Source organism: Anomaloglossus baeobatrachus, unplaced genomic scaffold (assembly GCF_048569485.1).
Source record: "Anomaloglossus baeobatrachus isolate aAnoBae1 unplaced genomic scaffold, aAnoBae1.hap1 Scaffold_4284, whole genome shotgun sequence".
Classification (NCBI taxonomy): domain Eukaryota; kingdom Metazoa; phylum Chordata; class Amphibia; order Anura; family Aromobatidae; genus Anomaloglossus; species Anomaloglossus baeobatrachus.
Window position 1 is genome coordinate 12,531 of NW_027443619.1, and position 26,953 is coordinate 39,483.

The 26,953-nt window shown below is 49.2% G+C and overlaps 14 non-coding genes and 4 pseudogenes across 14 annotated transcripts; 1 reads left to right on the forward strand and 17 right to left on the reverse strand.

The window, feature by feature from the left end:
• Positions 1 to 1,159: 1,159 nt before the first annotated feature.
• Positions 1,160 to 1,350, reverse strand: LOC142279263 (U2 spliceosomal RNA). The gene has a single exon (XR_012741941.1). It is a non-coding gene; the product is annotated as a U2 spliceosomal RNA (small nuclear RNA).
• A 1,117-nt stretch (positions 1,351 to 2,467) lies between these two features.
• On the reverse strand, positions 2,468 to 2,658 carry LOC142279235 (U2 spliceosomal RNA). The gene has a single exon (XR_012741924.1). It is a non-coding gene; the product is annotated as a U2 spliceosomal RNA (small nuclear RNA).
• A 1,116-nt stretch (positions 2,659 to 3,774) lies between these two features.
• LOC142279236 (U2 spliceosomal RNA) lies at positions 3,775 to 3,965 on the reverse strand. The gene has a single exon (XR_012741925.1). It is a non-coding gene; the product is annotated as a U2 spliceosomal RNA (small nuclear RNA).
• Positions 3,966 to 5,082: 1,117 nt separating this feature from the next.
• Positions 5,083 to 5,273, reverse strand: LOC142279247 (U2 spliceosomal RNA). The gene has a single exon (XR_012741935.1). It is a non-coding gene; the product is annotated as a U2 spliceosomal RNA (small nuclear RNA).
• Positions 5,274 to 6,390: 1,117 nt separating this feature from the next.
• On the reverse strand, positions 6,391 to 6,581 carry LOC142279237 (U2 spliceosomal RNA). Its single transcript, XR_012741926.1, has one exon. It is a non-coding gene; the product is annotated as a U2 spliceosomal RNA (small nuclear RNA).
• Positions 6,582 to 7,698: 1,117 nt separating this feature from the next.
• Positions 7,699 to 7,889, reverse strand: LOC142279238 (U2 spliceosomal RNA). Its single transcript, XR_012741927.1, has one exon. It is a non-coding gene; the product is annotated as a U2 spliceosomal RNA (small nuclear RNA).
• Positions 7,890 to 9,006: 1,117 nt separating this feature from the next.
• On the reverse strand, positions 9,007 to 9,202 carry LOC142279250 (U2 spliceosomal RNA). Its single transcript, XR_012741937.1, has one exon. It is a non-coding gene; the product is annotated as a U2 spliceosomal RNA (small nuclear RNA).
• A 697-nt stretch (positions 9,203 to 9,899) lies between these two features.
• On the reverse strand, positions 9,900 to 10,041 carry LOC142279260 (U2 spliceosomal RNA; annotated as a pseudogene).
• A 1,117-nt stretch (positions 10,042 to 11,158) lies between these two features.
• LOC142279253 (U2 spliceosomal RNA) lies at positions 11,159 to 11,342 on the reverse strand. The gene has a single exon (XR_012741938.1). It is a non-coding gene; the product is annotated as a U2 spliceosomal RNA (small nuclear RNA).
• Positions 11,343 to 12,678: 1,336 nt separating this feature from the next.
• On the reverse strand, positions 12,679 to 12,869 carry LOC142279239 (U2 spliceosomal RNA). Its single transcript, XR_012741928.1, has one exon. It is a non-coding gene; the product is annotated as a U2 spliceosomal RNA (small nuclear RNA).
• Positions 12,870 to 13,986: 1,117 nt separating this feature from the next.
• LOC142279249 (U2 spliceosomal RNA) lies at positions 13,987 to 14,188 on the reverse strand (annotated as a pseudogene).
• Positions 14,189 to 18,615: 4,427 nt separating this feature from the next.
• Positions 18,616 to 18,705, forward strand: LOC142279257 (U2 spliceosomal RNA; annotated as a pseudogene).
• Positions 18,706 to 19,616: 911 nt separating this feature from the next.
• On the reverse strand, positions 19,617 to 19,792 carry LOC142279255 (U2 spliceosomal RNA; annotated as a pseudogene).
• A 1,117-nt stretch (positions 19,793 to 20,909) lies between these two features.
• On the reverse strand, positions 20,910 to 21,100 carry LOC142279240 (U2 spliceosomal RNA). The gene has a single exon (XR_012741929.1). It is a non-coding gene; the product is annotated as a U2 spliceosomal RNA (small nuclear RNA).
• A 1,117-nt stretch (positions 21,101 to 22,217) lies between these two features.
• On the reverse strand, positions 22,218 to 22,408 carry LOC142279241 (U2 spliceosomal RNA). The gene has a single exon (XR_012741930.1). It is a non-coding gene; the product is annotated as a U2 spliceosomal RNA (small nuclear RNA).
• Positions 22,409 to 23,525: 1,117 nt separating this feature from the next.
• Positions 23,526 to 23,716, reverse strand: LOC142279242 (U2 spliceosomal RNA). Its single transcript, XR_012741931.1, has one exon. It is a non-coding gene; the product is annotated as a U2 spliceosomal RNA (small nuclear RNA).
• A 1,118-nt stretch (positions 23,717 to 24,834) lies between these two features.
• LOC142279243 (U2 spliceosomal RNA) lies at positions 24,835 to 25,025 on the reverse strand. The gene has a single exon (XR_012741932.1). It is a non-coding gene; the product is annotated as a U2 spliceosomal RNA (small nuclear RNA).
• Positions 25,026 to 26,142: 1,117 nt separating this feature from the next.
• On the reverse strand, positions 26,143 to 26,333 carry LOC142279244 (U2 spliceosomal RNA). Its single transcript, XR_012741933.1, has one exon. It is a non-coding gene; the product is annotated as a U2 spliceosomal RNA (small nuclear RNA).
• Between the last annotated feature and the right edge of the window lie 620 nt (positions 26,334 to 26,953).

Genomic DNA, 26,953 nt, shown 5'->3' on the forward strand with positions numbered 1-26,953 from the left:
ACAACACTACACTTGATCTTAGCCAAAAGGCCGAGAAGCGATAACCAGAATTGGTTTGGGCCTCGAGTGGCACCCTGGCCTATGCCGGACACATCTTAGGGAGAGAGAGCGAGAGGGAGACAAACCCACGCCTACACAAGACATTTTGTCACCCAAGCCAACCCTTGAAAAGGCTGCTTTGCAGAGCAAAAACAAGAAGAATGGTGCGTTTTGCAGCCGCCGCCCACTGCAATGAATCTGAATAACTCCTCCTTTAGGGCGCAAGCAACTCCCCTCCCCCTTGCAGTCTTTCCAATTCACGATACAAAAAGACGGACAGGACAGGTTGCCTGACTTTCCGTCACTGCCACCCTTTGCCATCCTTACCCGTAGAAAGCCCTTTCATCATCCCCAAACCCTAATCTTTTCCCTTTCCTTCCCAGCCCCCAAACCCTGCCCTCTGTACCTTTCTCACCACCCGCTTCCCTTCTCCTGTCATCCCCCTACCACCCGGGAAAAAAAGAGATTGCCCCCTCCTTCCACTAGCCCACCCTCCCACCCAAAGAACAACTTCTTCTGCGCAGCTTGTTTTCTAGGCAGCAGCGCTATTGTGATGTCATCGGGGGGCATTGTGACAAGCCGCCAGTGTTCCGTCTCTTCATGTTGTGCACTGTTCAAACCGAAAATACATCAACAGGCAGGCTACAGAAAAGCTTACTAACAAAGGTTAGAGAGGGGCTTTCTCAGAGGGCTTTTTACAGTTTGTCTATTCCCAATTAGCCGGTTTAGTATACTTAATGAAAGTACTAATTCTTTCATAGGCCGCCCATTCTTAGTATTTGACGTTCAGGTAACAACAGGTAACTTTATTTGGAGTGGAAGCAGAGAGATAACACCAGATGCCAATTGTAGATCCTCTCACACCTGTGGTCACTGCAGCATCTGACTCCACTTTTTCCAAAAGGGATCTATTCCATTCAATTACACATGATCTAGATTAGACTGACAACAAGATACTGCACGGGACATAGCAGAGTTGGTGAAGTTGAGTGGTGATGAGTTTGCTATTTGGATGAATAAAGCAAGTAAAAAGTGTGTTAGATAAAAATTCATTTCAATTCGCTAATCGGGCTAATATGAATCAGGTGAATCGAGTTCTGCTTTTGGAAACTGGGTTAAGAAGGGGTGCACCGTTCCTGGAGGTACTGCAATACCAGGTCAATGCGTGGAGTGGACAGAGCAAGCTCTTTTTCCATCTCCCTGTTCTAAAAATCCATTTAATATATGGTCCCCAGATAGGGGACGTATCAGATATTAAACTGATAAGAACAGATACTACACTTGATCTTAGCCAAAAGGCCGAGAAGCGATAACCAGAATTGGTTTGGGCCTCGAGTGGCACCCTGGCCTATGCCGGACACATCTTAGGGAGAGAGAGCGAGAGGGAGACAAACCCACGCCTACACAAGACATTTTGTCACCCAAGCCAACCCTTGAAAAGGCTGCTTTGCAGAGCAAAAACAAGAAGAATGGTGCGTTTTGCAGCCGCCGCCCACTGCAATGAATCTGAATAACTCCTCCTTTAGGGCGCAAGCAACTCCCCTCCCCCTTGCAGTCTTTCCAATTCACGATACAAAAAGACGGACAGGACAGGTTGCCTGACTTTCCGTCACTGCCACCCTTTGCCATCCTTACCCGTAGAAAGCCCTTTCATCATCCCCAAACCCTAATCTTTTCCCTTTCCTTCCCAGCCCCCAAACCCTGCCCTCTGTACCTTTCTCACCACCCGCTTCCCTTCTCCTGTCATCCCCCTACCACCCGGGAAAAAAAGAGATTGCCCCCTCCTTCCACTAGCCCACCCTCCCACCCAAAGAACAACTTCTTCTGCGCAGCTTGTTTTCTAGGCAGCAGCGCTATTGTGATGTCATCGGGGGGCATTGTGACAAGCCGCCAGTGTTCCGTCTCTTCATGTTGTGCACTGTTCAAACCGAAAATACATCAACAGGCAGGCTACAGAAAAGCTTACTAACAAAGGTTAGAGAGGGGCTTTCTCAGAGGGCTTTTTACAGTTTGTCTATTCCCAATTAGCCGGTTTAGTATACTTAATGAAAGTACTAATTCTTTCATAGGCCGCCCATTCTTAGTATTTGACGTTCAGGTAACAACAGGTAACTTTATTTGGAGTGGAAGCAGAGAGATAACACCAGATGCCAATTGTAGATCCTCTCACACCTGTGGTCACTGCAGCATCTGACTCCACTTTGTCCAAAAGGGATCTATTCCATTCAATTACACATGATCTAGATTAGACTGACAACAAGATACTGCACGGGACATAGCAGAGTTGGTGAAGTTGAGTGGTGATGAGTTTGCTATTTGGATGAATAAAGCAAGTAAAAAGTGTGTTAGATAAAAATTCATTTCAATTCGCTAATCGGGCTAATATGAATCAGGTGAATCGAGTTCTGCTTTTGGAAACTGGGTTAAGAAGGGGTGCACCGTTCCTGGAGGTACTGCAATACCAGGTCAATGCGTGGAGTGGACAGAGCAAGCTCTTTTTCCATCTCCCTGTTCTAAAAATCCATTTAATATATGGTCCCCAGATAGGGGACGTATCAGATATTAAACTGATAAGAACAGATACTACACTTGATCTTAGCCAAAAGGCCGAGAAGCGATAACCAGAATTGGTTTGGGCCTCGAGTGGCACCCTGGCCTATGCCGGACACATCTTAGGGAGAGAGAGCGAGAGGGAGACAAACCCATGCCTACACAAGACATTTTGTCACCCAAGCCAACCCTTGAAAAGGCTGCTTTGCAGAGCAAAAACAAGAAGAATGGTGCGTTTTGCAGCCGCCGCCCACTGCAATGAATCTGAATAACTCCTCCTTTAGGGCGCAAGCAACTCCCCTCCCCCTTGCAGTCTTTCCAATTCACGATACAAAAAGACGGACAGGACAGGTTGCCTGACTTTCCGTCACTGCCACCCTTTGCCATCCTTACCCGTAGAAAGCCCTTTCATCATCCCCAAACCCTAATCTTTTCCCTTTCCTTCCCAGCCCCCAAACCCTGCCCTCTGTACCTTTCTCACCACCCGCTTCCCTTCTCCTGTCATCCCCCTACCACCCGGGAAAAAAAGAGATTGCCCCCTCCTTCCACTAGCCCACCCTCCCACCCAAAGAACAACTTCTTCTGCGCAGCTTGTTTTCTAGGCAGCAGCGCTATTGTGATGTCATCGGGGGCATTGTGACAAGCCGCCAGTGTTCCGTCTCTTCATGTTGTGCACTGTTCAAACCGAAAATACATCAACAGGCAGGCTACAGAAAAGCTTACTAACAAAGGTTAGAGAGGGGCTTTCTCAGAGGGCTTTTTACAGTTTGTCTATTCCCAATTAGCCGGTTTAGTATACTTAATGAAAGTACTAATTCTTTCATAGGCCGCCCATTCTTAGTATTTGACGTTCAGGTAACAACAGGTAACTTTATTTGGAGTGGAAGCAGAGAGATAACACCAGATGCCAATTGTAGATCCTCTCACACCTGTGGTCACTGCAGCATCTGACTCCACTTTGTCCAAAAGGGATCTATTCCATTCAATTACACATGATCTAGATTAGACTGACAACAAGATACTGCACGGGACATAGCAGAGTTGGTGAAGTTGAGTGGTGATGAGTTTGCTATTTGGATGAATAAAGCAAGTAAAAAGTGTGTTAGATAAAAATTCATTTCAATTCGCTAATCGGGCTAATATGAATCAGGTGAATCGAGTTCTGCTTTTGGAAACTGGGTTAAGAAGGGGTGCACCGTTCCTGGAGGTACTGCAATACCAGGTCAATGCGTGGAGTGGACAGAGCAAGCTCTTTTTCCATCTCCCTGTTCTAAAAATCCATTTAATATATGGTCCCCAGATAGGGGACGTATCAGATATTAAACTGATAAGAACAGATACTACACTTGATCTTAGCCAAAAGGCCGAGAAGCGATAACCAGAATTGGTTTGGGCCTCGAGTGGCACCCTGGCCTATGCCGGACACATCTTAGGGAGAGAGAGCGAGAGGGAGACAAACCCACGCCTACACAAGACATTTTGTCACCCAAGCCAACCCTTGAAAAGGCTGCTTTGCAGAGCAAAAACAAGAAGAATGGTGCGTTTTGCAGCCGCCGCCCACTGCAATGAATCTGAATAACTCCTCCTTTAGGGCGCAAGCAACTCCCCTCCCCCTTGCAGTCTTTCCAATTCACGATACAAAAAGACGGACAGGACAGGTTGCCTGACTTTCCGTCACTGCCACCCTTTGCCATCCTTACCCGTAGAAAGCCCTTTCATCATCCCCAAACCCTAATCTTTTCCCTTTCCTTCCCAGCCCCCAAACCCTGCCCTCTGTACCTTTCTCACCACCCGCTTCCCTTCTCCTGTCATCCCCCTACCACCCGGGAAAAAAAGAGATTGCCCCCTCCTTCCACTAGCCCACCCTCCCACCCAAAGAACAACTTCTTCTGCGCAGCTTGTTTTCTAGGCAGCAGCGCTATTGTGATGTCATCGGGGGGCATTGTGACAAGCCGCCAGTGTTCCGTCTCTTCATGTTGTGCACTGTTCAAACCGAAAATACATCAACAGGCAGGCTACAGAAAAGCTTACTAACAAAGGTTAGAGAGGGGCTTTCTCAGAGGGCTTTTTACAGTTTGTCTATTCCCAATTAGCCGGTTTAGTATACTTAATGAAAGTACTAATTCTTTCATAGGCCGCCCATTCTTAGTATTTGACGTTCAGGTAACAACAGGTAACTTTATTTGGAGTGGAAGCAGAGAGATAACACCAGATGCCAATTGTAGATCCTCTCACACCTGTGGTCACTGCAGCATCTGACTCCACTTTGTCCAAAAGGGATCTATTCCATTCAATTACACATGATCTAGATTAGACTGACAACAAGATACTGCACGGGACATAGCAGAGTTGGTGAAGTTGAGTGGTGATGAGTTTGCTATTTGGATGAATAAAGCAAGTAAAAAGTGTGTTAGATAAAAATTCATTTCAATTCGCTAATCGGGCTAATATGAATCAGGTGAATCGAGTTCTGCTTTTGGAAACTGGGTTAAGAAGGGGTGCACCGTTCCTGGAGGTACTGCAATACCAGGTCAATGCGTGGAGTGGACAGAGCAAGCTCTTTTTCCATCTCCCTGTTCTAAAAATCCATTTAATATATGGTCCCCAGATAGGGGACGTATCAGATATTAAACTGATAAGAACAGATACTACACTTGATCTTAGCCAAAAGGCCGAGAAGCAATAACCAGAATTGGTTTGGGCCTCGAGTGGCACCCTGGCCTATGCCGGACACATCTTAGGGAGAGAGAGCGAGAGGGAGACAAACCCACGCCTACACAAGACATTTTGTCACCCAAGCCAACCCTTGAAAAGGCTGCTTTGCAGAGCAAAAACAAGAAGAATGGTGCGTTTTGCAGCCGCCGCCCACTGCAATGAATCTGAATAACTCCTCCTTTAGGGCGCAAGCAACTCCCCTCCCCCTTGCAGTCTTTCCAATTCACGATACAAAAAGACGGACAGGACAGGTTGCCTGACTTTCCGTCACTGCCACCCTTTGCCATCCTTACCCGTAGAAAGCCCTTTCATCATCCCCAAACCCTAATCTTTTCCCTTTCCTTCCCAGCCCCCAAACCCTGCCCTCTGTACCTTTCTCACCACCCGCTTCCCTTCTCCTGTCATCCCCCTACCACCCGGGAAAAAAAGAGATTGCCCCCTCCTTCCACTAGCCCACCCTCCCACCCAAAGAACAACTTCTTCTGCGCAGCTTGTTTTCTAGGCAGCAGCGCTATTGTGATGTCATCGGGGGGCATTGTGACAAGCCGCCAGTGTTCCGTCTCTTCATGTTGTGCACTGTTCAAACCGAAAATACATCAACAGGCAGGCTACAGAAAAGCTTACTAACAAAGGTTAGAGAGGGGCTTTCTCAGAGGGCTTTTTACAGTTTGTCTATTCCCAATTAGCCGGTTTAGTATACTTAATGAAAGTACTAATTCTTTCATAGGCCGCCCATTCTTAGTATTTGACGTTCAGGTAACAACAGGTAACTTTATTTGGAGTGGAAGCAGAGAGATAACACCAGATGCCAATTGTAGATCCTCTCACACCTGTGGTCACTGCAGCATCTGACTCCACTTTGTCCAAAAGGGATCTATTCCATTCAATTACACATGATCTAGATTAGACTGACAACAAGATACTGCACGGGACATAGCAGAGTTGGTGAAGTTGAGTGGTGATGAGTTTGCTATTTGGATGAATAAAGCAAGTAAAAAGTGTGTTAGATAAAAATTCATTTCAATTCGCTAATCGGGCTAATATGAATCAGGTGAATCGAGTTCTGCTTTTGGAAACTGGGTTAAGAAGGGGTGCACCGTTCCTGGAGGTACTGCAATACCAGGTCAATGCGTGGAGTGGACAGAGCAAGCTCTTTTTCCATCTCCCTGTTCTAAAAATCCATTTAATATATGGTCCCCAGATAGGGGACGTATCAGATATTAAACTGATAAGAACAGATACTACACTTGATCTTAGCCAAAAGGCCGAGAAGCGATAACCAGAATTGGTTTGGGCCTCGAGTGGCACCCTGGCCTATGCCGGACACATCTTAGGGAGAGAGAGCGAGAGGGAGACAAACCCACGCCTACACAAGACATTTTGTCACCCAAGCCAACCCTTGAAAAGGCTGCTTTGCAGAGCAAAAACAAGAAGAATGGTGCGTTTTGCAGCCGCCGCCTACTGCAATGAATCTGAATAACTCCTCCTTTAGGGCGCAAGCAACTCCCCTCCCCCTTGCAGTCTTTCCAATTCACGATACAAAAAGACGGACAGGACAGGTTGCCTGACTTTCCGTCACTGCCACCCTTTGCCATCCTTACCCGTAGAAAGCCCTTTCATCATCCCCAAACCCTAATCTTTTCCCTTTCCTTCCCAGCCCCCAAACCCTGCCCTCTGTACCTTTCTCACCACCCGCTTCCCTTCTCCTGTCATCCCCCTACCACCCGGGAAAAAAAGAGATTGCCCCCTCCTTCCACTAGCCCACCCTCCCACCCAAAGAACAACTTCTTCTGCGCAGCTTGTTTTCTAGGCAGCAGCGCTATTGTGATGTCACCGGGGGGCATTGTGACAAGCCGCCAGTGTTCCGTCTCTTCATGTTGTGCACTGTTCAAACCGAAAATACATCAACAGGCAGGCTACAGAAAAGCTTACTAACAAAGGTTAGAGAGGGGCTTTCTCAGAGGGCTTTTTACAGTTTGTCTATTCCCAATTAGCCGGTTTAGTATACTTAATGAAAGTACTAATTCTTTCATAGGCCGCCCATTCTTAGTATTTGACGTTCAGGTAACAACAGGTAACTTTATTTGGAGTGGAAGCAGAGAGATAACACCAGATGCCAATTGTAGATCCTCTCACACCTGTGGTCACTGCAGCATCTGACTCCACTTTGTCCAAAAGGGATCTATTCCATTCAATTACACATGATCTAGATTAGACTGACAACAAGATACTGCACGGGACATAGCAGAGTTGGTGAAGTTGAGTGGTGATGAGTTTGCTATTTGGATGAATAAAGCAAGTAAAAAGTGTGTTAGATAAAAATTCATTTCAATTCGCTAATCGGGCTAATATGAATCAGGTGAATCGAGTTCTGCTTTTGGAAACTGGGTTAAGAAGGGGTGCACCGTTCCTGGAGGTACTGCAATACCAGGTCAATGCGTGGAGTGGACAGAGCAAGCTCTTTTTCCATCTCCCTGTTCTAAAAATCCATTTAATATATGGTCCCCAGATAGGGGACGTATCAGATATTAAACTGATAAGAACAGATACTACACTTGATCTTAGCCAAAAGGCCGAGAAGCGATAACCAGAATTGGTTTGGGCCTCGAGTGGCACCCTGGCCTATGCCGGACACATCTTAGGGAGAGAGAGCGAGAGGGAGACAAACCCACGCCTACACAAGACATTTTGTCACCCAAGCCAACCCTTGAAAAGGCTGCTTTGCAGAGCAAAAACAAGAAGAATGGTGCGTTTTGCAGCCGCCGCCCACTGCAATGAATCTGAATAACTCCTCCTTTAGGGCGCAAGCAACTCCCCTCCCCCTTGCAGTCTTTCCAATTCACGATACAAAAAGACGGACAGGACAGGTTGCCTGACTTTCCGTCACTGCCACCCTTTGCCATCCTTACCCGTAGAAAGCCCTTTCATCATCCCCAAACCCTAATCTTTTCCCTTTCCTTCCCAGCCCCCAAACCCTGCCCTCTGTACCTTTCTCACCACCCGCTTCCCTTCTCCTGTCATCCCCCTACCACCCGGGAAAAAAAGAGATTGCCCCCTCCTTCCACTAGCCCACCCTCCCACCCAAAGAACAACTTCTTCTGCGCAGCTTGTTTTCTAGGCAGCAGCGCTATTGTGATGTCATCGGGGGGCATTGTGACAAGCCGCCAGTGTTCCGTCTCTTCATGTTGTGCACTGTTCAAACCGAAAATACATCAACAGGCAGGCTACAGAAAAGCTTACTAACAAAGGTTAGAGAGGGGCTTTCTCAGAGGGCTTTTTACAGTTTGTCTATTCCCAATTAGCCGGTTTAGTATACTTAATGAAAGTACTAATTCTTTCATAGGCCGCCCATTCTTAGTATTTGACGTTCAGGTAACAACAGGTAACTTTATTTGGAGTGGAAGCAGAGAGATAACACCAGATGCCAATTGTAGATCCTCTCACACCTGTGGTCACTGCAGCATCTGACTCCACTTTGTCCAAAAGGGATCTATTCCATTCAATTACACATGATCTAGATTAGACTGACAACAAGATACTGCACGGGACATAGCAGAGTTGGTGAAGTTGAGTGGTGATGAGTTTGCTATTTGGATGAATAAAGCAAGTAAAAAGTGTGTTAGATAAAAATTCATTTCAATTCGCTAATCGGGCTAATATGAATCAGGTGAATCGAGTTCTGCTTTTGGAAACTGGGTTAAGAAGGGGTGCACCGTTCCTGGAGGTACTGCAATACCAGGTCAATGCGTGGAGTGGACAGAGCAAGCTCTTTTTCCATCTCCCTGTTCTAAAAATCCATTTAATATATGGTCCCCAGATAGGGGACGTATCAGATATTAAACTGATAAGAACAGATTTTTGATTTAATGAAGCTTTCCAAAGCACCGCAAAAATGCATGACCGAAGTCACACCAAAAACAGTGCAAAGGCTAGGATTCGTGTGGACCCCTCCGTGAGAAGAGGATCCCCAAAAATCAACCCCGTCCCTCCGAGCCAGAAGGCCACAGCGAGGGTCAGGGATCTTCGGTGCTCCCCCAAGCCGAAGCCTGGTTGAGCCTTGTTGTTGCTCCCAGCGTCCACCGAGGCATCTTACCCAAGTGGAGTAGGGAGCTACTAGTCGTTGGTTTCGCAGCCGAGACTGCCCGGACCGTCAACCGGTGTTGGTTTCTCAGCCCAAGGCTGACCGGACCTCCAACCGGGTGTTGGTTTCTCAGCCCAAGGCTGACCGGACCTCCAACCGGGTGTTGGTTTCTCAGCCCAAGGCTAACCGGACCTCCAACCGGGTGTTGGTTTCTCAGCCAAAGCTGACCCGGACCTCCAACCGGGTGTTGGTTTCTCAGCCCAAAGCTGACCGGACCTCCGACCGGGATTATAAAAATTTCCCTTCTTAGCCAGAAGGCCGGGATAGGGCAATATGCTTGGAAAGTATGAATAGGCAAGGCGCGGCGTGCGACAGGGTCTGAGGCTTACCAGGGTCCCAACCTAGCAAGTTCAGACTCCCTCCAGGGTGTCCATTCCTGGGGCACATTGCACCATAACCCCCACACTTACTCAGTCTAATAGCCTCGATCCTGGTAGGGCCATGGTTTCCTCTAGATGGATATACTATCCTCCCAAAGTACTAACAAGCGCAACCTTCCAGTGTGCATTGCATCATTGTACTAAGGTGGCCGGAGCCTTAAACCACCTTTTCGAACGATACTACACTTGATCTTAGCCAAAAGGCCGAGAAGCGATAACCAGAATTGGTTTGGGCCTCGAGTGGCACCCTGGCCTATGCCGGACACATCTTAGGGAGAGAGAGCGAGAGGGAGACAAACCCACGCCTACACAAGACATTTTGTCACCCAAGCCAACCCTTGAAAAGGCTGCTTTGCAGAGCAAAAACAAGAAGAATGGTGCGTTTTGCAGCCGCCGCCCACTGCAATGAATCTGAATAACTCCTCCTTTAGGGCGCAAGCAACTCCCCTCCCCCTTGCAGTCTTTCCAATTCACGATACAAAAAGACGGACAGGACAGGTTGCCTGACTTTCCGTCACTGCCACCCTTTGCCATCCTTACCCGTAGAAAGCCCTTTCATCATCCCCAAACCCTAATCTTTTCCCTTTCCTTCCCAGCCCCCAAACCCTGCCCTCTGTACCTTTCTCACCACCCGCTTCCCTTCTCCTGTCATCCCCCTACCACCCGGGAAAAAAAGAGATTGCCCCCTCCTTCCACTAGCCCACCCTCCCACCCAAAGAACAACTTCTTCTGCGCAGCTTGTTTTCTAGGCAGCAGCGCTATTGTGATGTCATCGGGGGGCATTGTGACAAGCCGCCAGTGTTCCGTCTCTTCATGTTGTGCACTGTTCAAACCGAAAATACATCAACAGGCAGGCTACAGAAAAGCTTACTAACAAAGGTTAGAGAGGGGCTTTCTCAGAGGGCTTTTTACAGTTTGTCTATTCCCAATTAGCCGGTTTAGTATACTTAATGAAAGTACTAATTCTTTCATAGGCCGCCCATTCTTAGTATTTGACGTTCAGGTAACAACAGGTAACTTTATTTGGAGTGGAAGCAGAGAGATAACACCAGATGCCAATTGTAGATCCTCTCACACCTGTGGTCACTGCAGCATCTGACTCCACTTTGTCCAAAAGGGATCTATTCCATTCAATTACACATGATCTAGATTAGACTGACAACAAGATACTGCACGGGACATAGCAGAGTTGGTGAAGTTGAGTGGTGATGAGTTTGCTATTTGGATGAATAAAGCAAGTAAAAAGTGTGTTAGATAAAAATTCATTTCAATTCGCTAATCGGGCTAATATGAATCAGGTGAATCGAGTTCTGCTTTTGGAAACTGGGTTAAGAAGGGGTGCACCGTTCCTGGAGGTACTGCAATACCAGGTCAATGCGTGGAGTGGACAGAGCAAGCTCTTTTTCCATCTCCCTGTTCTAAAAATCCATTTAATATATGGTCCCCAGATAGGGGACGTATCAGATATTAAACTGATAAGAACAGATGAGATTTCATCCGCAATTTCCAGAATCAAGGTAGCCCCGAAGGCCAGCAGGCCACCACACAAAAGCGCAGTGCCTGGGTGATCGCCTCCCGAGCCCAGGAACCACCAGCCAAAAGGGGACGTAAGCACCAAAAGGCGCAACAATCCCCGAGGCCGGCGGTTGTGCAAGCCCGGGCCCCTCCCAGCCAAGACCAAGGCAAACCCAATGAAGGGACTACACTTGATCTTAGCCAAAAGGCCGAGAAGCGATAACCAGAATTGGTTTGGGCCTCGAGTGGCACCCTGGCCTATGCCGGACACATCTTAGGGAGAGAGAGCGAGAGGGAGACAAACCCACGCCTACACAAGACATTTTGTCACCCAAGCCAACCCTTGAAAAGGCTGCTTTGCAGAGCAAAAACAAGAAGAATGGTGCGTTTTGCAGCCGCCGCCCACTGCAATGAATCTGAATAACTCCTCCTTTAGGGCGCAAGCAACTCCCCTCCCCCTTGCAGTCTTTCCAATTCACGATACAAAAAGACGGACAGGACAGGTTGCCTGACTTTCCGTCACTGCCACCCTTTGCCATCCTTACCCGTAGAAAGCCCTTTCATCATCCCCAAACCCTAATCTTTTCCCTTTCCTTCCCAGCCCCCAAACCCTGCCCTCTGTACCTTTCTCACCACCCGCTTCCCTTCTCCTGTCATCCCCCTACCACCCGGGAAAAAAAGAGATTGCCCCCTCCTTCCACTAGCCCACCCTCCCACCCAAAGAACAACTTCTTCTGCGCAGCTTGTTTTCTAGGCAGCAGCGCTATTGTGATGTCATCGGGGGGCATTGTGACAAGCCGCCAGTGTTCCGTCTCTTCATGTTGTGCACTGTTCAAACCGAAAATACATCAACAGGCAGGCTACAGAAAAGCTTACTAACAAAGGTTAGAGAGGGGCTTTCTCAGAGGGCTTTTTACAGTTTGTCTATTCCCAATTAGCCGGTTTAGTATACTTAATGAAAGTACTAATTCTTTCATAGGCCGCCCATTCTTAGTATTTGACGTTCAGGTAACAACAGGTAACTTTATTTGGAGTGGAAGCAGAGAGATAACACCAGATGCCAATTGTAGATCCTCTCACACCTGTGGTCACTGCAGCATCTGACTCCACTTTGTCCAAAAGGGATCTATTCCATTCAATTACACATGATCTAGATTAGACTGACAACAAGATACTGCACGGGACATAGCAGAGTTGGTGAAGTTGAGTGGTGATGAGTTTGCTATTTGGATGAATAAAGCAAGTAAAAAGTGTGTTAGATAAAAATTCATTTCAATTCGCTAATCGGGCTAATATGAATCAGGTGAATCGAGTTCTGCTTTTGGAAACTGGGTTAAGAAGGGGTGCACCGTTCCTGGAGGTACTGCAATACCAGGTCAATGCGTGGAGTGGACAGAGCAAGCTCTTTTTCCATCTCCCTGTTCTAAAAATCCATTTAATATATGGTCCCCAGATAGGGGACGTATCAGATATTAAACTGATAAGAACAGATACTACACTTGATCTTAGCCAAAAGGCCGAGAAGCGATAACCAGAATTGGTTTGGGCCTCGAGTGGCACCCTGGCCTATGCCGGACACATCTTAGGGAGAGAGAGCGAGAGGGAGACAAACCCACGCCTACACAAGACATTTTGTCACCCAAGCCAACCCTTGAAAAGGCTGCTTTGCAGAGCAAAAACAAGAAGAATGGTGCGTTTTGCAGCCGCCGCCCACTGCAATGAATCTGAATAACTCCTCCTTTAGGGCGCAAGCAACTCCCCTCCCCCTTGCAGTCTTTCCAATTCACGATACAAAAAGACGGACAGGACAGGTTGCCTGACTTTCCGTCACTGCCACCCTTTGCCATCCTTACCCGTAGAAAGCCCTTTCATCATCCCCAAACCCTAATCTTTTCCCTTTCCTTCCCAGCCCCCAAACCCTGCCCTCTGTACCTTTCTCACCACCCGCTTCCCTTCTCCTGTCATCCCCCTACCACCCGGGAAAAAAAGAGATTGCCCCCTCCTTCCACTAGCCCACCCTCCCACCCAAAGAACAACTTCTTCTGCGCAGCTTGTTTTCTAGGCAGCAGCGCTATTGTGATGTCATCGGGGGGCATTGTGACAAGCCGCCAGTGTTCCGTCTCTTCATGTTGTGCACTGTTCAAACCGAAAATACATCAACAGGCAGGCTACAGAAAAGCTTACTAACAAAGGTTAGAGAGGGGCTTTCTCAGAGGGCTTTTTACAGTTTGTCTATTCCCAATTAGCCGGTTTAGTATACTTAATGAAAGTACTAATTCTTTCATAGGCCGCCCATTCTTAGTATTTGACGTTCAGGTAACAACAGGTAACTTTATTTGGAGTGGAAGCAGAGAGATAACACCAGATGCCAATTGTAGATCCTCTCACACCTGTGGTCACTGCAGCATCTGACTCCACTTTGTCCAAAAGGGATCTATTCCATTCAATTACACATGATCTAGATTAGACTGACAACAAGATACTGCACGGGACATAGCAGAGTTGGTGAAGTTGAGTGGTGATGAGTTTGCTATTTGGATGAATAAAGCAAGTAAAAAGTGTGTTAGATAAAAATTCATTTCAATTCGCTAATCGGGCTAATATGAATCAGGTGAATCGAGTTCTGCTTTTGGAAACTGGGTTAAGAAGGGGTGCACCGTTCCTGGAGGTACTGCAATACCAGGTCAATGCGTGGAGTGGACAGAGCAAGCTCTTTTTCCATCTCCCTGTTCTAAAAATCCATTTAATATATGGTCCCCAGATAGGGGACGTATCAGATATTAAACTGATAAGAACAGATTTGATTTAACAGCATCTTTATTATCATGCACTACTCACAAAAAGGTAACAAACCGTGTACAGTGCCGCAGCCCCGTACACACAGAAATATACAATCCTTCTTACATAGCCATAGAGTACGACGCACTAAACTATACATCACGCTCCTATGCTTATCCATAACACTCAAGCTGAAAGAAAAAGTTAGACAATAAATAACGACGAACCGGCGATTGGGGGATGGGGGTAGGGGAAAAGGGGGATAGGGTGGGGAAATCACAGGCCCGAAGCTTTATTGAAAGACGCACATAACGGGAAAAGGAGGGAGGGGGGATGGAAGAGGTCTAAACCTCCTCCTCGGCGCTGTCGTCCGGACTGTCCATGATGGAATAGTCTCTGAGCAGGCTGTGGATCAGCCTGCGGCAATCCTGGATAGACATCCTCTCCCTCTTCAAGATGAGCCGGTTCCTGGCGACCCAAATAGCGTCCTTAAAGCAGTTCATAAGGCGCCAAGCCTCCTGGATGGCTCCAACGGTGTGAGTCCCAGGGAAGAGTCCATAAAGTACGGAATGGTACGATAGGCTCCCTCTGGGGACGGAGTTCCTCAGGTCATCCTCCAGGGCAACCAACAGGCGCTGTGCGAAACGGCAGTCCCAAAAGGCGTGCAGCGATGTTTCCTCCACGAAGGGGCACCTTGGGCAGTACCGGGTTTTGCACAGGTTCCGGGCGTGCATGAATGACCGGACGGGCAGTCCGCCCTGTATCGCCATCCATGACAAGTCCTTGTGCCCGTTGGTCAATCCAGCCGATGACACGTTTGTCCAAACAGTCTCCAGTGTGTCGTGATGAAGTCCTGGAATGTTCTCCATTTCGTCCTTGGCTCTGATGAGTTTGTGGATAGTCTTTGGCTTCCACAAATCAGGCTTGAGTCCCTCCAGTTGGTGTTCCCTCACAAACCGAACCACGTCTCCGTAGAACCATGGCGTCGTCCAGTTGTAGGGGAAGGAGCTGTCCCACTTGTCCCAGCCTAACCGTCTCCAAAGGGGGAGCAGGAAGAAGCGAGACATGGACCCACCCGCGGAACCTCTCTTGACTCGCAGAGTTCGGCGAACGCAGTCACATACGAAGGAGGATCGCAGGAGGGTGGGGATATCGGGTACGCCCTTCCCACCCTTGCGAGGATCCTTGTACATGATGCTCCGCTTTACTCTGTCCATCTTGGATCCCCAGACAAAACGAAACACCGTCCTGGTAATGGCCCTGCACACGGTGGCAAGGGGGGGCCAGGCCTGGGCCGTGTACTGCAGCACGGGCAGTACCTCGTTACGCAGGACCAGTGCTTTGCCCTCACAGGTGAGGCGTCTGAGGCTCCACAGACCGATCCGTTGGGTGATCTTGGTCAAGCGTTCCTCCCAGGACTTGAGGGCTGCTCCTTCCTTCCCGAACCAGACTCCAAGAACCTTGATGAAATCCGGCTGGATGCTGAAAGGGAAGGGGGCGGAGGAGGCCGGCTGCCAGTCCCCGAAGAGCATGGCTTCCGACTTCCCGCAGTTGACTTTGGCTCCCGAAGCCCGTCCGAAGGTCTCACAGGTCTGGACGAGGGTGTCGACTGAGCGCCGGTCCGCGCAGAAGACGGTCACGTCGTCCATGTAGAGCGAGCACTTGACCTCGAAGCGTTCTGGTCCTGGTGCGGTGATCCCTCTGATCTCTCCATTCCGCCGGATAGCCTCTGCAAAGAGTTCTATAACACAAACAAAAAGAAGAGGTGACAGAGGACAGCCTTGTCTGACCCCTGAGAGGACCGGGAAGCGGTCAGTCTTCCAGCCGTTTACCAACACCGAGCTGTGAATATCAAAATACATTAGTTGGACATACAAGCAAAACATGTTACCCAAACCTAACCTGTGCAGAGCTTTGCCCAGGAACTCATGGGAAACACGGTCGAAGGCCTTTTCCTGATCCAACGAGATCAGGGCTGCGTGCACCCGGCGGGCTTTGATGTACTCGACCGTGTCCCGCATGAGAGCCAGGCTGTCTGCGATGCGACGTCCGGGGATGCCGCAGGTCTGATCCGGGTGGATGATCCGTCCGATAACAGTCTTCAATCTCGTTGCCATCGTCTTGGCCAGGATCTTGTAGTCGACGTTCAGAAGGGTGATGGGACGCCAATTCTTCAGGTCGCACCTCTCTCCTTTACGCTTGTACAGGATCGTGACCATTCCTTCCCTCAGAGATGGAGGCATTCTGCCCTCCACCACCATCTCCTCATACAGCCCTAACAGGTCCGGACAGATTAGGTCTCCCAGCGCTACATAGAGCTCTGCTGGGAGGCCGTCACTGCCCGGTGTCCTGCCAGAACTAAAGGATTTGGCGGCCGAGAGCAGCTCGTCCACCGTCAGAGGAACATCCATGGCCGCCGCGTCTGCAGGGTCAAGATGGTTAGTGATACCTGACAGGAACTTATCGGCGGCCTCGGGGTCAGTAGTCTTGCGGGCGTAGAGTTCGCTGTAGAAGTCGCTGACGACCTTCATCACGTTCTCTTTCCCGCGTCGCATGCTTCCACTCTCGTCTCGTAGTTCATTCATGGGCGTGTGACCGGCGTGGAGTTTCCTGAAAAAGAACGAGTTACATTTGTCACCCTTCTCCAGGTTCTCCACTTTGGAACGGAAGACAATTCGCTCGGACTCCTCCTCGAAGTGCCTTTTCAGGCTCCTCTTAGTCTCCTCCAGCTCCTCTCTCACGTCCCAGCCGCATCAAAGAAGGTCCTGCAGGGAACGCAGCTCACGCTGGAGTCTCCTGAAGTCCCTCCTCTTCAGACACGCCTGTTATTGACTCTTTGCCTGAAAGAAGAAACGGAACTCGAGTTTAACGTATTCCCACCAGTCAGAAACAGACTGGAAGCCCGCCTTGTAGGCCCGCCACGTGGAGTAGGCAGCTCTAAGCTCCTCCAGAATCTCACCCTTTTCCAGCAGAGAGCAGTTCAGCTTCCAGGAGCCCGGGCCAATGGGAAAGCCATGGCCCAGCACACCTTGAAAGTGAATGGCTCTGTGGTCAGAGAAGAAGCAGGGGACCATCGAGTGCCCACTCCGCCCAACCGCCCGAGAGGTAAACACAAAGTCAATCCTGGAACGCAGCGAGCCATGGGATCGGCACCATGAATAGTTCACGGATCCGTGTCCGATGGAGCCAACGACGTCCACAAGAGAGGCTTCGGTCACCATCTCAATGAGCAGTTTGGATGTGACGTCCAACTTGGCAGCCGTTCCAGAACTGCGTCCATCCTCCTCAATTGGGCAGTTGAAATCCCCGGCCATCACTACCGTCCTGGCGGTAGCGAGCTGAGGGCGCAGGGCTTGGAGGAGCTCCAGTCGATCGCTCTTCACAGGAGAAGCATACACATTGATGAACCTGACAGGTTCTCCCGCCCAGGTGCCATCCACGAGCAGTAACCTGCCGCAGACGATTTCCTGAACAGAGTCCAATGTGAAGGCGCTTCCCCTGATCAGCACGGCGACCCCCGCGGACCTACAGTCGCCTCCGCCGGACCAGTAGGATGGGCCATGGGTCCACTCCCTGGCCAGATGGTTGAAGGACCTAGAGGAGGGAAGGGAGCATTCCTGCAGGAAAAATACATCACTAGACTGAGTGTTAAGGAACGCAAAAATTGTCTGACGTCGGAACTTGTCTCTGATGCTCCTAACATTAATGGAAAAGATGTTAATGTTAGCAGTCATTGGAGGAAAGAGAAAGTTAGCGCAGGCGGTGTGCCTTAGTTACCACTCCGGTCGGGCGGTTCTTCCTCTTTGGCACCTGCTGGTAAGGGTATCTCCAGCAGACCCTCTTCTTCTAGCTGATCGAGCAGGGATGGTGCCTCAGTGGCTTCCGACTCCTCCATTTCTTCTTCGGCCACAAGGGACTCCACCATCTGCTCCAACACGTCCGGTTCTGGGAGGAGGCCATCCTCCTCTTCCTGGGGTGGATTGGGGTCCACAATGAACAGCTTGGAAGGTTCTGCGACAGGACTATCTTCCACCTTCCTTTTCCTTTGGCCTGTACCTGAGGAGACAAGAGCTGGAAAATCCTCCTCGGTGAAAAGTGCAAGAGTGCTGGGGCCCTCTGCTCTCATGGTCTGGGGAGGGAGAGTGGGCTTTGGGGGGGGGGTGAGGAGACCAACTGAGGAGTAGGGAAATGAGGTGGAGGTAGTGGAATCCTCAGTAGGGTTGGCCCGGGGGGGAGGGGTTTGGACAGGGGTGACAGGGGGGGGGGACCAGGGAGGGGGCAACAGTTTTCTTACCCTTCTTTTTCCTGGACTCCGTGGCTGCTGGGGCATCGGCTGGAGCCACGGTCGCCGGGTTCTTGGCCGCCTTGTCCTTGGCCTCTGTGGCCTCGGTCGTAGCTGCCTTGGTCGACGAAGCTGTGACTACCCGATACTGGGTCGCCGCGGCAACCCGTGCCCAGGATTTCTCCCGCTGTGGGCAGTCCTTGTAAAGGTGGTCGATCGCTTCTCGGCCTTTTGGCTAAGATCAAGTGTAGTATCTGTTCTTATCAGAACAAACTGAGCTAGCTACACTTGACGAGATACGATCAGGGAGACGAGCTCCGAAGCCCAGCCGAGACCGGAAGAGGGAGATCGGACGGAAGAAGAGCTTGGCAGAAAGAAGCAAGAAGACGAAGGCTCGGAGAAGACTTGGGGAGACCAGAGGAACTTCGAGGAGGAACACAGCGGGAGATGACACCCGGAGAAGAATCCAAGATCCAGCTCCGGGAATTCAAGCAGGAACCAGCCATGGCAAGCAAGCCAGAGAAGGCAGCCAAGAAGGCTCAGGACCCAGGGACCTCCAGGAAGGCTCATCCAGAGGCTTCTTCGGCCCTAGAGGCCCCTACCTCCGACGCCAGCCAGCCGGAGGGAGCCCGGACGCCGCCTGAAAAGGCTCCAACCCTGGAGCCTTGGATGCGGCAGACGGTCGCCCTGAAGCTAAAGGCGGTGGATGGTAGGTTGCCGGACATGTCCAGCGACGTGTTCTGCAAGAAGATGATTCTGGATCAGGGCTTCTCCAGGGCGGAAACCCTGAGTGTCCAGACCTTCATGACTGGCATTTTTCTGGTAACCTTTGCCACGGTGAATGCCTGCAGGAGATACTGGGAGGCGATGAACGCAGCGATGCCGGACTCCCCTTTTCATTCTTTTTTAGGATCCTGTCCTATACAGAGGGATGAGAAGAGGATCACGGTCTCCATGCGGAACCCGCACACCCCAGGAAGAGACATCTCCACGTTCCTGGGACGTCTCTGCACAGTGGTGAGGGAGCCATCCCACATCCTTAACGGCAACGGATTCTGGACGGGTAAGTGGTCAGTAACCGTTCGACTCTACAGGGAACCAGCATCCGAGGATGGTCTCCAGCACCTGCCCCCGACATTCTCTCTGGGAAACTCCTTTGGTCTCATCTACTACCCGGACATGCCACACAACTGCAGGAAATGTGGCGGGAAAGGGCATTCGATGAAGACCTGCAAGGAGGACGCCTGCAGGGTTTGCCGGGTGACGGGACACAGCTCCAAGGACTGCCCAAAGAAGAAGACTTGCAACCTATGTGGACAGGCGGACCACCTTTACAAGGACTGATAAGAACAGATACTACACTTGATCTTAGCCAAAAGGCCGAGAAGCGATAACCAGAATTGGTTTGGGCCTCGAGTGGCACCCTGGCCTATGCCGGACACATCTTAGGGAGAGAGAGCGAGAGGGAGACAAACCCACGCCTACACAAGACATTTTGTCACCCAAGCCAACCCTTGAAAAGGCTGCTTTGCAGAGCAAAAACAAGAAGAATGGTGCGTTTTGCAGCCGCCGCCCACTGCAATGAATCTGAATAACTCCTCCTTTAGGGCGCAAGCAACTCCCCTCCCCCTTGCAGTCTTTCCAATTCACGATACAAAAAGACGGACAGGACAGGTTGCCTGACTTTCCGTCACTGCCACCCTTTGCCATCCTTACCCGTAGAAAGCCCTTTCATCATCCCCAAACCCTAATCTTTTCCCTTTCCTTCCCAGCCCCCAAACCCTGCCCTCTGTACCTTTCTCACCACCCGCTTCCCTTCTCCTGTCATCCCCCTACCACCCGGGAAAAAAAGAGATTGCCCCCTCCTTCCACTAGCCCACCCTCCCACCCAAAGAACAACTTCTTCTGCGCAGCTTGTTTTCTAGGCAGCAGCGCTATTGTGATGTCATCGGGGGGCATTGTGACAAGCCGCCAGTGTTCCGTCTCTTCATGTTGTGCACTGTTCAAACCGAAAATACATCAACAGGCAGGCTACAGAAAAGCTTACTAACAAAGGTTAGAGAGGGGCTTTCTCAGAGGGCTTTTTACAGTTTGTCTATTCCCAATTAGCCGGTTTAGTATACTTAATGAAAGTACTAATTCTTTCATAGGCCGCCCATTCTTAGTATTTGACGTTCAGGTAACAACAGGTAACTTTATTTGGAGTGGAAGCAGAGAGATAACACCAGATGCCAATTGTAGATCCTCTCACACCTGTGGTCACTGCAGCATCTGACTCCACTTTGTCCAAAAGGGATCTATTCCATTCAATTACACATGATCTAGATTAGACTGACAACAAGATACTGCACGGGACATAGCAGAGTTGGTGAAGTTGAGTGGTGATGAGTTTGCTATTTGGATGAATAAAGCAAGTAAAAAGTGTGTTAGATAAAAATTCATTTCAATTCGCTAATCGGGCTAATATGAATCAGGTGAATCGAGTTCTGCTTTTGGAAACTGGGTTAAGAAGGGGTGCACCGTTCCTGGAGGTACTGCAATACCAGGTCAATGCGTGGAGTGGACAGAGCAAGCTCTTTTTCCATCTCCCTGTTCTAAAAATCCATTTAATATATGGTCCCCAGATAGGGGACGTATCAGATATTAAACTGATAAGAACAGATACTACACTTGATCTTAGCCAAAAGGCCGAGAAGCGATAACCAGAATTGGTTTGGGCCTCGAGTGGCACCCTGGCCTATGCCGGACACATCTTAGGGAGAGAGAGCGAGAGGGAGACAAACCCACGCCTACACAAGACATTTTGTCACCCAAGCCAACCCTTGAAAAGGCTGCTTTGCAGAGCAAAAACAAGAAGAATGGTGCGTTTTGCAGCCGCCGCCCACTGCAATGAATCTGAATAACTCCTCCTTTAGGGCGCAAGCAACTCCCCTCCCCCTTGCAGTCTTTCCAATTCACGATACAAAAAGACGGACAGGACAGGTTGCCTGACTTTCCGTCACTGCCACCCTTTGCCATCCTTACCCGTAGAAAGCCCTTTCATCATCCCCAAACCCTAATCTTTTCCCTTTCCTTCCCAGCCCCCAAACCCTGCCCTCTGTACCTTTCTCACCACCCGCTTCCCTTCTCCTGTCATCCCCCTACCACCCGGGAAAAAAAGAGATTGCCCCCTCCTTCCACTAGCCCACCCTCCCACCCAAAGAACAACTTCTTCTGCGCAGCTTGTTTTCTAGGCAGCAGCGCTATTGTGATGTCATCGGGGGGCATTGTGACAAGCCGCCAGTGTTCCGTCTCTTCATGTTGTGCACTGTTCAAACCGAAAATACATCAACAGGCAGGCTACAGAAAAGCTTACTAACAAAGGTTAGAGAGGGGCTTTCTCAGAGGGCTTTTTACAGTTTGTCTATTCCCAATTAGCCGGTTTAGTATACTTAATGAAAGTACTAATTCTTTCATAGGCCGCCCATTCTTAGTATTTGACGTTCAGGTAACAACAGGTAACTTTATTTGGAGTGGAAGCAGAGAGATAACACCAGATGCCAATTGTAGATCCTCTCACACCTGTGGTCACTGCAGCATCTGACTCCACTTTGTCCAAAAGGGATCTATTCCATTCAATTACACATGATCTAGATTAGACTGACAACAAGATACTGCACGGGACATAGCAGAGTTGGTGAAGTTGAGTGGTGATGAGTTTGCTATTTGGATGAATAAAGCAAGTAAAAAGTGTGTTAGATAAAAATTCATTTCAATTCGCTAATCGGGCTAATATGAATCAGGTGAATCGAGTTCTGCTTTTGGAAACTGGGTTAAGAAGGGGTGCACCGTTCCTGGAGGTACTGCAATACCAGGTCAATGCGTGGAGTGGACAGAGCAAGCTCTTTTTCCATCTCCCTGTTCTAAAAATCCATTTAATATATGGTCCCCAGATAGGGGACGTATCAGATATTAAACTGATAAGAACAGATACTACACTTGATCTTAGCCAAAAGGCCGAGAAGCGATAACCAGAATTGGTTTGGGCCTCGAGTGGCACCCTGGCCTATGCCGGACACATCTTAGGGAGAGAGAGCGAGAGGGAGACAAACCCACGCCTACACAAGACATTTTGTCACCCAAGCCAACCCTTGAAAAGGCTGCTTTGCAGAGCAAAAACAAGAAGAATGGTGCGTTTTGCAGCCGCCGCCCACTGCAATGAATCTGAATAACTCCTCCTTTAGGGCGCAAGCAACTCCCCTCCCCCTTGCAGTCTTTCCAATTCACGATACAAAAAGACGGACAGGACAGGTTGCCTGACTTTCCGTCACTGCCACCCTTTGCCATCCTTACCCGTAGAAAGCCCTTTCATCATCCCCAAACCCTAATCTTTTCCCTTTCCTTCCCAGCCCCCAAACCCTGCCCTCTGTACCTTTCTCACCACCCGCTTCCCTTCTCCTGTCATCCCCCTACCACCCGGGAAAAAAAGAGATTGCCCCCTCCTTCCACTAGCCCACCCTCCCACCCAAAGAACAACTTCTTCTGCGCAGCTTGTTTTCTAGGCAGCAGCGCTATTGTGATGTCATCGGGGGGCATTGTGACAAGCCGCCAGTGTTCCGTCTCTTCATGTTGTGCACTGTTCAAACCGAAAATACATCAACAGGCAGGCTACAGAAAAGCTTACTAACAAAGGTTAGAGAGGGGCTTTCTCAGAGGGCTTTTTACAGTTTGTCTATTCCCAATTAGCCGGTTTAGTATACTTAATGAAAGTACTAATTCTTTCATAGGCCGCCCATTCTTAGTATTTGACGTTCAGGTAACAACAGGTAACTTTATTTGGAGTGGAAGCAGAGAGATAACACCAGATGCCAATTGTAGATCCTCTCACACCTGTGGTCACTGCAGCATCTGACTCCACTTTGTCCAAAAGGGATCTATTCCATTCAATTACACATGATCTAGATTAGACTGACAACAAGATACTGCACGGGACATAGCAGAGTTGGTGAAGTTGAGTGGTGATGAGTTTGCTATTTGGATGAATAAAGCAAGTAAAAAGTGTGTTAGATAAAAATTCATTTCAATTCGCTAATCGGGCTAATATGAATCAGGTGAATCGAGTTCTGCTTTTGGAAACTGGGTTAAGAAGGGGTGCACCGTTCCTGGAGGTACTGCAATACCAGGTCAATGCGTGGAGTGGACAGAGCAAGCTCTTTTTCCATCTCCCTGTTCTAAAAATCCATTTAATATATGGTCCCCAGATAGGGGACGTATCAGATATTAAACTGATAAGAACAGATACTACACTTGATCTTAGCCAAAAGGCCGAGAAGCGATAACCAGAATTGGTTTGGGCCTCGAGTGGCACCCTGGCCTATGCCGGACACATCTTAGGGAGAGAGAGCGAGAGGGAGACAAACCCACGCCTACACAAGACATTTTGTCACCCAAGCCAACCCTTGAAAAGGCTGCTTTGCAGAGCAAAAACAAGAAGAATGGTGCGTTTTGCAGCCGCCGCCCACTGCAATGAATCTGAATAACTCCTCCTTTAGGGCGCAAGCAACTCCCCTCCCCCTTGCAGTCTTTCCAATTCACGATACAAAAAGACGGACAGGACAGGTTGCCTGACTTTCCGTCACTGCCACCCTTTGCCATCCTTACCCGTAGAAAGCCCTTTCATCATCCCCAAACCCTAATCTTTTCCCTTTCCTTCCCAGCCCCCAAACCCTGCCCTCTGTACCTTTCTCACCACCCCGCTTCCCTTCTCCTGTCATCCCCCTACCACCCGGGAAAAAAAGAGATTGCCCCCTCCTTCCACTAGCCCACCCTCCCACCCAAAGAACAACTTCTTCTGCGCAGCTTGTTTTCTAGGCAGCAGCGCTATTGTGATGTCATCGGGGGGCATTGTGACAAGCCGCCAGTGTTCCGTCTCTTCATGTTGTGCACTGTTCAAACCGAAAATACATCAACAGGCAGGCTACAGAAAAGCTTACTAACAAAGGTTAGAGAGGGGCTTTCTCAGAGGGCTTTTTACAGTTTGTCTATTCCCAATTAGCCGGTTTAGTATACTTAATGAAAGTACTAATTCTTTCATAGGCCGCCCATTCTTAGTATTTGACGTTCAGGTAACAACAGGTAACTTTATTTGGAGTGGAAGCAGAGAGATAACACCAGATGCCAATTGTAGATCCTCTCACACCTGTGGTCACTGCAGCATCTGACTCCACTTTGTCCAAAAGGGATCTATTCCATTCAATTACACATGATCTAGATTAGACTGACAACAAGATACTGCACGGGACATAGCAGAGTTGGTGAAGTTGAGTGGTGATGAGTTTGCTATTTGGATGAATAAAGCAAGTAAAAAGTGTGTTAGATAAAAATTCATTTCAATTCGCTAATCGGGCTAATATGAATCAGGTGAATCGAGTTCTGCTTTTGGAAACTGGGTTAAGAAGGGGTGCACCGTTCCTGGAGGTACTGCAATACCAGGTCAATGCGTGGAGTGGACAGAGCAAGCTCTTTTTCCATCTCCCTGTTCTAAAAATCCATTTAATATATGGTCCCCAGATAGGGGACGTATCAGATATTAAACTGATAAGAACAGATACTACACTTGATCTTAGCCAAAAGGCCGAGAAGCGATAACCAGAATTGGTTTGGGCCTCGAGTGGCACCCTGGCCTATGCCGGACACATCTTAGGGAGAGAGAGCGAGAGGGAGACAAACCCACGCCTACACAAGACATTTTGTCACCCAAGCCAACCCTTGAAAAGGCTGCTTTGCAGAGCAAAAACAAGAAGAATGGTGCGTTTTGCAGCCGCCGCCCACTGCAATGAATCTGAATAACTCCTCCTTTAGGGCGCAAGCAACTCCCCTCCCCCTTGCAGTCTTTCCAATTCACGATACAAAAAGACGGACAGGACAGGTTGCCTGACTTTCCGTCACTGCCACCCTTTGCCATCCTTACCCGTAGAAAGCCCTTTCATCATCCCCAAACCCTAATCTTTTCCCTTTCCTTCCCAGCCCCCAAACCCTGCCCTCTGTACCTTTCTCACCACCCGCTTCCCTTCTCCTGTCATCCCCCTACCACCCGGGAAAAAAAGAGATTGCCCCCTCCTTCCACTAGCCCACCCTCCCACCCAAAGAACAACTTCTTCTGCGCAGCTTGTTTTCTAGGCAGCAGCGCTATTGTGATGTCATCGGGGGGCATTGTGACAAGCCGCCAGTGTTCCGTCTCTTCATGTTGTGCACTGTTCAAACCGAAAATACATCAACAGGCAGGCTACAGAAAAGCTTACTAACAAAGGTTAGAGAGGGGCTTTCTCAGAGGGCTTTTTACAGTTTGTCTATTCCCAATTAGCCGGTTTAGTATACTTAATGAAAGTACTAATTCTTTCATAGGCCGCCCATTCTTAGTATTTGACGTTCAGGTAACAACAGGTAACTTTATTTGGAGTGGAAGCAGAGAGATAACACCAGATGCCAATTGTAGATCCTCTCACACCTGTGGTCACTGCAGCATCTGACTCCACTTTGTCCAAAAGGGATCTATTCCATTCAATTACACATGATCTAGATTAGACTGACAACAAGATACTGCACGGGACATAGCAGAGTTGGTGAAGTTGAGTGGTGATGAGTTTGCTATTTGGATGAATAAAGCAAGTAAAAAGTGTGTTAGATAAAAATTCATTTCAATTCGCTAATCGGGCTAATATGAATCAGGTGAATCGAGTTCTGCTTTTGGAAACTGGGTTAAGAAGGGGTGCACCGTTCCTGGAGGTACTGCAATACCAGGTCAATGCGTGGAGTGGACAGAGCAAGCTCTTTTTCCATCTCCCTGTTCTAAAAATCCATTTAATATATGGTCCCCAGATAGGGGACGTATCAGATATTAAACTGATAAGAACAGATACTACACTTGATCTTAGCCAAAAGGCCGAGAAGCGATAACCAGAATTGGTTTGGGCCTCGAGTGGCACCCTGGCCTATGCCGGACACATCTTAGGGAGAGAGAGCGAGAGGGAGACAAACCCACGCCTACACAAGACATTTTGTCACCCAAGCCAACCCTTGAAAAGGCTGCTTTGCAGAGCAAAAACAAGAAGAATGGTGCGTTTTGCAGCCGCCGCCCACTGCAATGAATCTGAATAACTCCTCCTTTAGGGCGCAAGCAACTCCCCTCCCCCTTGCAGTCTTTCCAATTCACGATACAAAAAGACGGACAGGACAGGTTGCCTGACTTTCCGTCACTGCCACCCTTTGCCATCCTTACCCGTAGAAAGCCCTTTCATCATCCCCAAACCCTAATCTTTTCCCTTTCCTTCCCAGCCCCCAAACCCTGCCCTCTGTACCTTTCTCACCACACCCGCTTCCCTTCTCCTGTCATCCCCCTACCACCCGGGAAAAAAAGAGATTGCCCCCTCCTTCCACTAGCCCACCCTCCCACCCAAAGAACAACTTCTTCTGCGCAGCTTGTTTTCTAGGCAGCAGCGCTATTGTGATGTCATCGGGGGGCATTGTGACAAGCCGCCAGTGTTCCGTCTCTTCATGTTGTGCACTGTTCAAACC